The sequence below is a fragment of the Zalophus californianus genome, chromosome 3 (genome assembly GCF_009762305.2).
Source record: "Zalophus californianus isolate mZalCal1 chromosome 3, mZalCal1.pri.v2, whole genome shotgun sequence".
Taxonomy (NCBI): domain Eukaryota; kingdom Metazoa; phylum Chordata; class Mammalia; order Carnivora; family Otariidae; genus Zalophus; species Zalophus californianus.
The window spans coordinates 10,953,636-10,967,423 of NC_045597.1; the positions used below are offsets into that span (position 1 = coordinate 10,953,636).

General features: G+C 43.1%; 1 protein-coding gene across 6 annotated transcripts in view; it reads left to right on the forward strand.

The window, feature by feature from the left end:
• The first annotated feature begins 945 nt into the window (after positions 1–945).
• GGACT (gamma-glutamylamine cyclotransferase) overlaps positions 946–13,788 on the forward strand; it is a 48,230-nt gene continuing 35,387 nt past the window's right edge. For 2 of the 6 annotated variants that reach the window (XM_027588131.2, XM_027588135.2), the window contains exons 1-2: positions 1,053–1,400; positions 5,057–5,228. The gene's annotated coding sequence lies outside the window, so the exon portion shown is untranslated. Of the gene's footprint in view, positions 1,029–1,052; positions 1,401–5,056; positions 5,229–9,187; positions 9,261–10,657; positions 10,758–13,788 lie in introns of those variants that run through there. The other 4 variants (XR_003518947.1, XR_003518948.1, XM_027588132.2 and 1 more) reach the window with 4 other exon arrangements.

Sequence of the window (13,788 nt, forward strand, 5' to 3'; positions counted from 1 at the left end):
ACTAGTCCACATACGTGAAAAAATGGAAGGTGCAGAAGAAGATTAAGGGGGATTATTGCTATTCCAGTAACTACTTATATATTTGTGTCTTTGAGGAGAGGTGACAGAAGTGGACCCCTATCTCGGTGCCCTTCTTGGTCACCTGGGTCCCAAAAGGAGCACTGCTTAAACCCAGAATGAACAAAGTCTCTGGAGAAAAATTCTCCTTCTGCTTTTGGTCTTCACTCTTCTAATTTCTGGGATTCAAGTTTAGTCCTAGGAGCCAGGGAACCTACGGGAAGTCATTTCTTTCATTGTCCCCTACAACCACTGTTTTTTAAAAAGGGAGAATATTGGAGGGGGAGATGAACCATGAGAGACTGTGGACTCTGAGAAACAAACTGAAGGTTCTAGAGGGGAGGGGGGTGGGGGGATGGGTTAGCCTGGTGATGGGTATTAAGGAGGACCGGTACTGCATGGAGCACTGCGTGTTAGACGCAAACAATGAATCATGGAACACTGCATCAAAAACTAATGATGTAACGTATGGTGATTAACCTAATAAAATAAAATTAAAAAAATAAAAATAAAAAGGGAGAATAGAAGAATATGTGTTGGTATCGACTATAGGATTACGTGTATCCAGTATGATACCAGCGCTGAGTGTGGATGCTCTAGTGTGAGCCTTTGGTGTTGTGTGTACCTGTCCTCCAGGATGCATTCCCAGGGGCGCGTTCATTTCTTTGTGTGTATCTGTGGTGTGCCCCCGGGTGTGTCGGGGTCGCACACAGAGCCAAGGCTGCCATGAGGCCCCACGCGGGACGCATTCGAGCAGAGCGTCGGTGGCTGGGCGCCCCAGGTGTGCGCGGTGGCGTGGGTCCCAGCGCGTGCCCAGGTGTGTGCTCGGGGCCCCGGGCGGGCGGGTGCCGCGTCCGGCCTCCAGGGGGCGCCGCCGGGGGCGGCCTCCCGAGGCGCCTGCGCCGGGCTCGCCCCCGATTTCCGCCGGCCGCCCGGCGGGCTGTCCCCAACCGCGCCGCGCTCTGCGGCAGGTGAGGCGCTGGATGCGGGCCGAGCCGGGGCTTCTGTCCCCGCTCCCTCCGCGCGGGGGCTCTGGGGACGCCGGGGACTCGCGGCGTCCGTCCCTGCGCGGCGCGTTGCGTTCGCGCCCAGTGCGGCGGCCGCGGGAGCAGGGGAGGGGAAGCGGAGGCCGGGGACCGAGCCTGGCCGCGAAGGGGCCGCGGGCGGCCTGCGGGACCAGCCGCGAAGCAGGGGGGCAGCCGGCCACGAAACGGGTCCCCAGAGCCGCCGCACGCGGCGGGACGCGGGCACCCCCGCCAGAGTGGGCGAGGGCCGAAAAAGTTAGGAACTGTCTGCAGGTGTGGACGCTGCCCGTTCGTACTCAGGAGAGTGATGATTATCCAGTAGGTAGTTTTAAAACGAACTCTCAGGTGAACGAGGGCAGCACTTTTCGGAAATTCCGTTTTTGATTTCGGAGATTCCTGTTTGTGAGGGAACCAAAAGCTGCCAAAGAAATCCAGAAACTTCTGGCATTTGTCAGTTTCTGACCTGAGGTTTCTTTGGAGCTGTTAGTGACACGTCATGTCTGAATCATGGGGAGAAATGTCTCTTGCTGCCTTAGTCACCAAGTCTGGTTATTGCGCTTGCACTCCGTTGGCCAAAGAGAACTCGGTAGTTGCACTGGAAACCCTGTCAGTGCACAGTTTCTTAAACGTACCTTCTTGACTCCAAGCTTGCCTTATTAATATAACTGATTAGAAAATGCGTTAGACTTGTAGCTACTTTTTTTTTTAAGATTTTTTATTTATTCATTTGAGAGAGAAAGAGCACAAGCAGGGGGAGAGGCAGAGGAAGAAGCCGACTCTCAGCTGAGCGGGGAGCCCCACCGGAGGGATCCATCCCAGGACCCGGAGACCACGACCAGAGCCCAAGGCAGACAGACACCCAACCGTCTGAGCCACCCGGGCACCCCTGTAGCCACTTTTTAAAAAGCAGATCATTCTTTTTGCCAAATGTCCTAGGGAGAAATCATGTATTAAAAACTAAAGGACAGGGATGCCTGGGTGGCTCAGTGGGTTATGCATCAGACTCTTGATTTCCGCTGAGGTCATGATCTCAGGGTTTTGTGAACGAGCCCCAAACGTGGAGCCTGCTTAAGAGTCTCCCTCTTCCTCGCCCTCTGCCCCTCCCCCCAATAAAAAAAGCAAAACAAAACTAAAGGACACCTAAATCTGTTGGATTGACCTATATAAAGTGTAGGTCTCACACTGTCCTTGTGTACTTTTTCCTATAACAGAAGACTATTCTCCCTGGTCTCGTTCAATTTATTGAAATGCTAATATGGAGAGCTCCTGCAGTTTGCCCTCATTTTCCCAAATGCCTTGTTTTCCTGAAATGACTCCCAGGAGAAGCCAGAAGTTCCTGAATAAGCAGACAACCTTGGTAGAGCGTTTGTATTTCAAAAGCTGAATTTGTAAAGTTAAATTAATTTCTAATTGGTGGGTTTTTGTTCAGAAATATTTTTGGACTAGTTGACCTTGCCAACGCGTGTCTTAACTGTTAGCGTCAGACCTAGAGAGGGTGGTTATCCATGCTGGCCTTAGCTATTGGGCAGCAGGAAGTACACGAGAACAGAGACAGAAGCTATTACTGTTTTTAAAAGTATCTGTTCATTTTTTTTTTTTTAATCTAGTGAGATCTCTTGAAAGTTCCAGCCTGTGTCAGCTCTTCCAAGTGGAGTCGCTGGAAGGCTTTGTACCCACAGTTAGCCAGGTGTTTTACCAGGGGGTAGGGCCCCCTGCAGACTGGTATGGAGGGGGATGAAGGATTGTTTGTTTGCAGAGGGACAGGTCCCAAGGAGAGGCAATGATAAGAGGACACATTCAAGCAATCTTAGCATTCTTCTCTAGAACATTCTCTATTAAGAGGCAAACCTTAGCAATTAGAGATTTTATTAAGAGAGCACCAGGTAAACATGACCGGCCTCTTATTTAACAGAAATTCATTCTTTAATTGAAGGTCTCAGTCTTGTCAGTGAAGCTGCTCAGGGCAGGATAGCTTTGTTTAGGTTGGACCTGCCCTTGGACCTGAGAGCTGTGTAGACAGAGCTTACTGTGCACAAGGTGTTATTATACTCCTGCAGTGGAATTACAGAAACGACCCAGTTGCTAGGAGTCTCGGGATTTGTATGGCATTATGAGGAAACAGACACAGTAAGGAGTTGAAATTTTAAGAAGGATGAAAGAAATTTCAAAGAGGCAATGGTCTGTTGGGGCACAGCGAGATGAATTGTCACTGGAGGACCCGGCTGGGGTCATATTTGGGCTGGACTTTGAGCAGGGAGTAGAATTTTGATGGGCTAAGGAGTGGAATGGGGCATTCCTGGTGGCAGACACCATGAACAGAAGTAAGGAGCTTAAAATGTAACTATGTTCAGAGATAGAGGAGCAAAGGGTGTGCTAAAGCTGGACTCCGTGACAGAATGGGTGAGGTGGGAGGCCTGCCTGAAGAGAAAGGCTGTCTGGCTGTAAACCCTACTTTTTTTTTTTTTTTTAAAGAAGGGGTGGGGCAGAGGAAGAGGGAAAGAGAGAATCTTAAGCAGGCTCCACAGTAGGCATGGACCCAGACACAGGGCTTGATCTCACAACCCTGAGATCATGACCTGAGCCAAAATCAAGAGTCGGACACTTAACCGATTGAGCCACCCAGGCGTCCTTATAAACTCTACTTTTTGATCAAGGTTTGGGGTTTTTTTCCTTTTTATTAAAGCAAATGCAAAAGCAGAGGGAAGAGTACAGTGAACTTCCCCATTATATTTCCACAAATAGATCGAACAGTTTGTTAAAACAATTTCTTTGGCCCTTATCTGCTTCATCTTTTTTGTTGTTGAAGCAGTTTAAATTCCAGACACCATATCATGTCACCCTTAGACAGTGCAGTATGCGCTTCCGACAAAAGGTCTTTTTCTCATATAGCCTTAATACCATTGTCATCTCCTGATTGTATTGTCAGTAATTCCATAATTAAGTTATTTATTAATATATAATTAACTGTTTTCTAAGACCCAGTCCACAAAGTTCCTTGATCGCCTCAAAAATGCGCTTACCTTTACTGTTGGTTTGTGTGAGTTGAAATCCAAACAAGGTCCACACGAGGTCTTTTGTTGAGTAGCTGTTACCTCTTTTAATCTAGGACAGGGGTTCGGCGGACTTTGTGAAAAGCTCCAGACACTAACTCCCACAGGCTTTGCTGACTGTGTGGTCTCAGTTGCAACTACTCAACTGTGCGTTCCTGCAAAAAGTAGCTATAGATGATATGGACGTGAATGAGCGTGGCTGTGTCACAATAAAATTTTGTTTTCAAGGCTTTTTGGCTTAAACTCCACTGGCAGGCTGGACTTATTTGAGGGCCAGGGTTTGCTGACCCTGGTCTATCACAGTTCCAGTGAGTTCTTTAATGCCAATAATTTACTGGTGGCCCTTGGTTGCCCATAAATGCCTCACATTCTGGATTTATTTGGCCTTTTGTATAGTATGGTTTAGATTGCTCCTCTATCCCTATATTTCCTATAAGCTGAAAGTTAGATCTAAAGGTTTAGGTTAACTAGGTTTGGTTTCTCCATTTTTGGCAGGTGATTTGAATTGTTTTTTTAATATAAATGTATGACTTTAAAAGACTCAGACACCCTCATCCAAGAGGCTCAATATTCCTAAAATGGGCTTTTCCTGATGGCTGAAAGTACACTTTTTTCTTTCTCATTTTATTTTCCTTACTTGAAGGAGAGGATATGGTTGCTGTTTCTCAAGGCAGGTTCTCAAGTTGAGAACTTTGAACCCCTCTGCTAGGTCAGTGGTAACTCTCCTCTGTTCAAGCCACCCTGTGGCCCCTCGGCTGGTGGACCACATTTTCCCACTGAATGGAAATACCTTCCTTCCTGGGCCCAGGCCCAGGGTTTCAGATGCCACCCAGCAGGGGCTGGGTGGTTTGTTTTTGTTTTGAAGCCCCTTGTCTCTTAAACACTCAACTCTCTTCACTCGCCCTCCTCTTCATCCCCCATCAGGACTGAGAGCTGGATACCTGGTCCACGGTCTACTGGTCACGCTGTGAGGTGTGAGTGCTTACCCTGCTGTCCCATTTGGAAAGGATTCTGAAGTCAAAAGCTTTGTAAGCTTTCACACTTCCTGTGGTGCTGGATTCCACAGTGACCCAGTTTTGAAAAAACAAGTTTACAGGTAAGAATTGTTTTTTCTTCTGTTCTAGAGTGTGTCTTACTCCTAAATCCTGGAGCACCAGAGGAAGTACCTTGACAAAGAGTGTCACTTGTGGAAGCCCTTGTCTTTCTGTTGTTTAAGGTTAAAGGTGAAACTGTGCATCCCTGTACTCATTTTTCCAGATAACATGTTATTGATCTTTTTCTTACTGATTTGTAAGAATTCTTTATACACTGGAGATACCAATATTTTGTCATATGTGTTACAACTGTTTCCCCCATTTTTTAACTTTGTTTACAATATTTATGCTGTGCAGAAAATTTAACTTTATATAGGGAAAAAAATTCCAATTTCCCCTTTATAGTTACCTCGATTTATGTTTTGCTTAGAAAGACTTGTCCATTTCAAAATTGTTTTTTTTTAAGAATTAATAACACACGTAAATGAATATGTGATGAGAACTAGGAACATGTGATTCTGTAAAAGAAGAATATTGAGGGGCGCCTGGGTGGCTCAGTTAGTTAAGCGTCTGGCTCTTGGTTTCAGCTCAGGTCATTATCTCAGGGTCATGAGATCAAGCCCCACGTTGGGCTCCACCCTCTATGTGGAGGCGGCTTGGGTTTCTCTCTCCCTCCCCCTGCCCCCACTTGCACTCTCTCCCTCCCTCTCTCTCTCTCAAATAAATAAGTAAATCTTAAAAAAAAAAAAAAAAGAATATTGAAGGGGGCTCTTTCTACTAGATCATATAATACTGAATTGATTAAATGTTGGTGTTAAGTATCACCCTACATTGGTAAGTGTTGAAGTTGGGATTTGGGTGTTTGGGGGATCATTCTATCATCACTTCTGTATAGATTTGACTTTCCATAATAAAAAAGTTTTTCTTAAAAAAAAAAAAGAATAGTAGGGGGAAAAACCATCTTTATCCCATTTGTTCATATTCAGCAACTATGAAACTTCTCTGTGTTGAACACTGGGGCCATTGTGTTAAGAAATGCACCGGATCTTGGAACTTAGATTTCTCACACGGGGGACAGCATTGTTAAGGGCAACAACTCCTTTGTCAGACCACCTGGCTTCAAACCCTGGCTCTGCCACCTACCAGCTGGGTGATTTTGACCTTTCTAACTTAAAAAAGTGAGGGATAATAATTATGTCTACCTGATAGGCTTGTTGGGAGGATTGAATGAGAAAACCCATGAAAAATCCTTCTCGTGGTACTTAGTACTTAGTAAATGCTCAATAAACGTAAGCTCTGAAGGAGAGAATAGCTGCAGTCAAGCAAGCACTGAGCTGGAGAGGTGTAGGTGCCAAGTGAGTGTATGGAGTGGGGGTCATGACCTGTCCTGGGTAAGCAGGTTTGGAAGACCTTTTCAGGGGAAAACACCTTTGAGCAGAGATGTGAGATGTGGAAGATCTTGTCTTTTAATTCCAATGAAGATACCCTTGCTTGGTGACGTGAGAGAAGGGGGTGCAGGCATACACGCAAAGGCCTAGCAACGAGGAGCAGGGTTGCCTGGTGCTGCCGGAACAAGGTGGCACCAACTTCATGGCTTCAAACAACACAGATACTTACTTGTCTTATGGTTCTCTAGGTCAGAAGTCAGCACGGGTCTCACTGGGCTGAAATCAGGGCATCGGTGAGGCCGTGTCCCCTCCTGGAAGCCCTGGGGGAGAATCTGTTTTCTTGCCTTGTCCCACTTCGAGAGGCCTCCCGCATTCCTTGGTTCATGGCCCCCTCCCTCTACCTCGACAGATGGCATTTTGTCCCCTTTTCCTTCCACCATGGCTACAGCTTTCTCTACCCCCAGCCAGGAAAGCTGCTGCACGTTTGAGGACTCGTGTAGTTAGATCGGGCCCATTTGGATAATCCAAGATAATTTCTGCATTTTAAGGCCCTTGACATTAATCACATCCCTTATGCCATGCAAGGTAACATGTTCACAGATTCTGGGGATCTTTGGGAGGCCTTCATTTAGTCACCTCCCCTTGTGCTGCTGTAGCTGCTGCAGGATCAGGGCAGTGCTCCAGACATGTGGGACCATCAGACAGTTACTACCAGGCGCTAATAATCCCCAGGGCGTGGTGCCTCTCCTCGTCCCTGCTGACACGGTGACTCTAGACGCTTGGGTAGTCTCCTTCAGCATTGGAAAGAGGGGCTTCTGGTGAAGGGGACAGACGAGCTCCGCTGAACAGGGGTCAGAACCCTTGGCTCACTCCCGTGCCCCGTCCTCCCCACGGGTCACTCCTGCCTCTGCGCCCCGATGGGGCCGTTGCTGCTTGCGGCTCTTCAGCCTTTTACTTTTCTCTGCTATTTTTGCCTGTGTAATTGTTTTTGCACACTAGCCTTAAACCCTGCTGGACTATTTCAGACAAAATTCATGCTAAACTATTTAGCATTAGATGAGAGCCACACCGTCCTCATTTTGATTCCCACACAGTATCTTCCACTTAATAGGCCACCAGTAAGAAAGATATTCCCAGTTGGTTGAGAGTGTTATTGGAACTCTGATATTTTGAGTTATGTCAGAATAAATTAGAGTGTGGAAGAGTAAATTAGACTTCTATTATGCTGTCCTCTCCTCCATGTGTTCATATTACTGCATCTATCTTTAAACTTGTGGTTGTTAGTTACCTCTTCCTGATGTTGTCACCTGCGCTTAGGAGTATGCAGCAGAGAAGTTAATGAAAATTATTAATATTTCTTCATCTCACGGTGATTTTACTAGTTTATGAGCATTAAATGAGATTTGCGAAGCATTCTTTAAGCCATTACTTGTACCATTATGAAGCCCTTATTTGTGAGAAGAATCACAACTGCCTGGACTCTCTTCCCTCAACTTCGCTTTCTGTGAAGTTAAATACAGAGTATAAAAGCCTAATAAAAACTAAGGGGAAATCACAATTGACCCCTGAACAACACAGGTTTGAACTTTGTGAGCCTGCTTATATGCCGCTTTTGTTTTTTGATAAATGCAGTATTTGTAAATGTACTTTTCTTCCCCATGATTTTTTAAATAACATCTCTTCTCTAGCTTACTTTATTGTAAAAATACAGTATATGATACATTTAGCATACAAAATATGCATTATTGGACATACATGTTACAACTAGGGCTTCTGGTCACCAGTAAGCTCTTAGTAGTTAAGTTTTTGGGGAGTCAGAAGTAATACTCAGATTTTTCAAATGCAGGGTGTTGGTGCCCCCAACCCCAGTGTTGTTCAAGGGTCTACTGTAGTGTATCTTATATATGAATAAAGAACAGTTAGGGCATTTTGGGGAGTACTTATGAAGATTAAGTCACCGGGGTTTTTTCTCTCTCAGCATTTATTATGAACATACTCAAAAGGAGAGCACAGTAAACCTTAAACCTTCATGAACCCACACAGCATCAGAAATCTGTGCACCATCCTGGCTTTGCCACACTGTTCCATTTGCCCTTCTTCCTTTGGTTTTTTGTGTTTTTTGTTTTTTGTTTTTTGAGGTTTTTTTTTTTTTTTTTTGCTTACTTCTGGAGAATTTTGAAGCAAACACTAGAAATCATGTCATTTTATCACTAAATATTTTAGTATGAATTTTTTTAAAGTTTAGTTTTTTACGTAACTATAGTCCTACCTAACAATGAATGAAAAATCCTTAATATCATCTAATACTATATTCAAATATCCCCATTTGCCTAAAAAGGTCTGTGCAGTTGGTTTATTCAAACCAGGGTCAAAACAAAGCCCATTCATTGTATTCGGTTTTTACATCTCCTAAGTCTCTTTTAATAATAAATATTGATGTATGCCAGGCATTAGCTTAATTCAGAGTTTCTTATTCTTTTACCTCTTATTTTTAACTGTTTTAGAGTAGTTACATACTCTCATACTCTCATTATTACTAGAATTTTATCTGAAGTAAAATTGGCCTTTTTTCTTGTGTAATTCTGCAAGTTTTAAAATTGATCGATGTAACCCTCATCAGAGTTCTTTTACAGAACAGTTCCACCACCAAAAAAAGCCAGAAAACAAAACCAGAAAATACCAAGCCCTCCTTCATTCTGTCCCATTGTAAGTCAAACCCTTCCCCTAATTGCTGACAACCCTTGATCCGGTCCCCATCTTTTTTTTTTTTTTAATATTTGTTTGTTTATTTGTTTATTTGAGGAGGGGGCAGAGAGAGAGCATGATCTCCCAAGCAGATTCCATACTGAGTGCGGATTCCAATGTGTGGCTTGATCCCAGGACCTTGAGACCATGACCTGAACTGAAATCAGTAGTCAGATGCCTAACCAACTGAGCCACCTAGGTACCCGGATCTGTCTCCATCTAGAAAAGTTTTGCCTTTTCACATGTCACATAATGAATGTCTCGTAAATGAAATCAAATAGTATGTAACCTTTGAGACTGGCTTCTTTCACTCAGACAACATCTTTGAGATTCTTCCATGTGTGTATTCTTTTTTATTGCTGAGGAGTGTATTCCATCTTATGGGCATACCCCAGTTTATGTATCCATGTACTGTTGAAGAACATCGGATCCTTTACCGTTTGGGGGGGATTATGAATAAAGCGGCTACAAACATTGGTATGTAGGTTTTTATGTGATCGAAATTTTTCATCTTTTAGAGCAGATCCCCAGGAGCAAAATGGCTGGGTCATATGGTAGGCATATGCTTAACTTTTTGAGAAACTGCCAAACTTTTCCAGAGTGGCTGTACCCCATCATTTTGCATCTCAACTAACAATGTATGAGAGTTCCAGTTGCTCCATATTTTTGTTAGCACTTGATATTGTCAGGTTTTTTAAATTTAAGCCCTCCTAATAGATGTGTTTTTTTTAATTATCTGATTTCAGTTTTTTGAGTATTTTTTGAGTATTGAAAAGTTATTTTTAATAACTCTTGAATAAATTACTGAATTAAATTTACTTTATATACCTGTTATAAAAATAACTATTTCTGGTTTTCTGGTGATATTCCATATTTAAATATGGTAAATATTCTATATGGAAAATATTAAATTAAAACCAGAGTATTATTTAGAGAGGAGACTTTAAGTCTCACCAGTTGACACATCATATTTGGCAGAGGATTACAGAATAGTATCTGAATACATTTTGCGGTGATTCATTCATTATATGCATCTTGTGCATGTCTCATTTCTGTTTTATCCAATAGTGCCATAACTGCTTTTGCCAGTTTTCTGTTAGGTTAGATTGATCAGGGAGGGGGGGCACCTGGGTGGCTCAGCCAGTTAAGCGTCTGATTCTTGATTTCACCTCAGGTCATGACCTTAGGGTCGTGAGATGGAGCCCCACGTTGGGCTTTGTGCTGGGTGTGGAGCCTGCTTAAGATTCTCTCTCTCTCTCTCTCTCTCTCTCTCCCCCCCCTCCCTCCCTCCCTCTGCCCCTCCTCTCCCCCCACCCCTGCTTCTAAAAACAACAACAACAACTTTATTAAAAAAAAAGAAAAAGATTGATCCGTGAATAGTAAATTACATGAGAGCAGCTGGATGTAAGCAGAGAGCTCAAGGAAGAAAACCATTTGAAATTTGTTTGTGAAATAAAGATCATGGTCCTCTCTTTGGATGGTCTCACTGGTCGCTATCGCCTGCAAGTGTGGAGTTGCCTCCAGGATTAATTACCTAAGTGTCATTGCTAATGTTGTTGTCCCTCCCTTCTCGAATTAGATGAAACTGTGTCAGGGTGCTCAGGGTCACTGCTGAGGGACGGCCCTGTCACGTCTCACCCATCAGCTGCTATGGTTTGAGCTTCCATTTTGTAGTATCATTTAAAAAGAGTGCAAATTACTGTCATCTGGAATCTCTCTGTTCGACTTCTGAAAAGTTGCCGAAGAGTGAGGCCTATGGACAGAGCTTCCTCTGTAACATGGGGGCATTAGAAAGAAAAACTAAGCCTGACAAAGGAGGATGGAGGACAAGCTGCCGATGGGCTTGATGTTGTGGTACGAAGTCTGAGAGGCCAAGTGTTAGGAAAATTTGGTTCAAAATGTAAAGAAATGGGAGGGTTTCCGTGGCTAAGTCATTTTTGGTTTAAAATTTACAGTAATTGACCCTTACATTAATTAGGATTGGAATAAAAAATAGTGAAGGAATAGGAAGGTTGTTAACCTTCATTGGACCTAAGTCTTTGTTTTGTTTAAAAACTTATTATAGGTGTTGTTTAAACTTTATTCCTGTTGATATTAATAAAGTGCTATAAATGCGCATATATACTGGGGGAGTGGAGGAAGGGGCAAGACGTGCATTGGGGCCTTAAGTTGGGGTTTCAGAATACCAGACTAAAACACGTGCTGCCCCCTGGTGGCAGCGTATTAAACAGTGCCGTTCAGAGGCGAGGCATTCTGGAGAGCCAAGGCCTCGTCGTACAAGAGGATTGTAGGGGAATCAGGAGATGTTTTCTCTTTCCGGCTCTGTTCGTAATTGTTACCTGTGTGCTCTTAGGCGAATCATTTAGTATGAGTACAGCCTAGATTTCACTTCTTCACTTTTAAAATGTAATTTTGAAAGCTTCTTCCAGCTTTCACATCTTGAAATTCTCTGATGGTAATACCACATATTATATACCAAAAGATGTCAGGTTTCACTTTTTCCTTTAGCAGCTAAATCCTAACAAATCCCAGATATTTATTTAAGAAAGCAGACTCTAGAGTAACCCCTGAGGCTTGATATGGAGTCATCTCTGGACAGCAAACTGCATAGATTTATCTGTAGCATAGTCTATAATTAATCAGTACGATGAGCCTGCGTTATGAGGAAAGCTTACAAGTCTTATCACCTAAAAAATAATTTTATTTTTTATTGTGATACAAAAATAACAAAATTTACCACCTTAACCATTTTTATGTGTACAGTTCAGTAGAGTTCAGTATATTCACAGTGTTGTATAACACACCTCCAAAACTGTTTCATCCTGCAAAACTGAAACTGTGCACCTATTAGACAGCAGCCCCCTCCCCCCAGCTCCTAGCAACCACATTCTACTTTCTGTCTCTGTGAATTTGACTCTTCTAGGTACCTCATGTAAGTGGAATCACACAGTATTTTTCTTTTTGTGACTGGCTTATTTTATTTAGTGTAATGTCCCTAAGGTTTGTCCATTTTGTAGCGTGTGACAGCATTCCTTTCCTTTTTAAAGCTGAATATTGTACATATTCAGTTTTATATATAAAACTGAATTTTATTTATCCAGTCATCTATTGATGGACACTTGGGTGTCTTCCACTTCTTTGCTATTGTGAATAATGCTACAGTGAACAAGGAGGTGCTGCATCATTTTTAGTCTACAGTGTTTACTAATGCAGTGAGGGTTTATACAATTATTTTCTGTGCATAAAAGGTTAAACTTCATTATCAAGAACACCATTCAATCATGCTAGAAAACATAGCTTTTTTTGTGGATGAGTAAGTTAAAAAGGAGGTAGCATTTATTGGACGTACAAACTACATGCCAGGCACTCTTATATCTGTGATACATTCTGTTGTTTAGTCCTTAGGGTAATTCTTTGATTTGCCCTTCTCTTGGAAGGGGACTAATACTTATTAAATCACTGTGTGGCAGAATTTTTATATACATTATTTCATATAATCCTCATATATTAACCCTTGAGGTGGGCATTATTCTCCCCATTTTTTAGGTGATGTAACTGAGGTTCACAGAGATGAAACACCTTGAACAGGTCACATAGCTAAAGGGTAAGCAGGGGTTTACCTGACCATGAGGTGAAACCCATCTATTTCAGAAGTATATGTGTTCCTCATATACCATGCTTTCTCCTGCTTCCAGAAATAACACTGTACATCTATGATCTGAAGGATGTTGGAACAATATCAAGAAATTACACTGCTATAATAATTTATAAATAGAAAAACTTCTGTAGTGCCTTTCCATTAAACAGCAGTCCTCGGGTCTTCTTTGCGGAGAAACGACATTGATTCAGATGAATTCATCTGCAGTGTATCAAGGCTTACCTCCTGGGTGATTTTACAAGATAAGTCTCCCTAGGACTTCCAAAAGAGTGGTTCTCATGTGTCAGCACCCCCCCCCCCCATTTCTGCGGTTATCTTCCACTGTATTATTTCCCCCTTTTTCTTTTTCCCTTTCCTTTGGCTTGGCAGAAAGCTTGGACTGGTATCATTGCTCTCTGCCCCCATCTCTCTTGAACTGTGTGCTGGTTGGTGTTGGAGTTTTGATCTACTCCTTGCATAGTGTTCTTACACAGGTAAAGGGCTGTAATATGTCCTCAGAGGTGGTGGTTTTCTTGGAGTGTCAGCAAGCTCTTGGAAAGGCCCCTTGCACCATTTTCTCACATATGGGATGTTTAGATTAATAGAGAAGTAGTGATACAGCAGCTGAGCACCATTTAAGCTTCTCTAAGAGTCCCTGCCCTTCGGATGACTCACTGTGGGAATTTAAAAACCTAGTGATAGGTGAGAGTCGAGAGTGCTTCAGGGTCTTCAGTTATTCCTGAAAGCAGGATATCGGCCAGTAAGTAAAGAAGTGGGAGTGGCAGAAATTGTGGTCACTACCAAATATCCAGTCTCTCCTTCCTTAGTTACTGATCTGCAGTTTTATTCAGA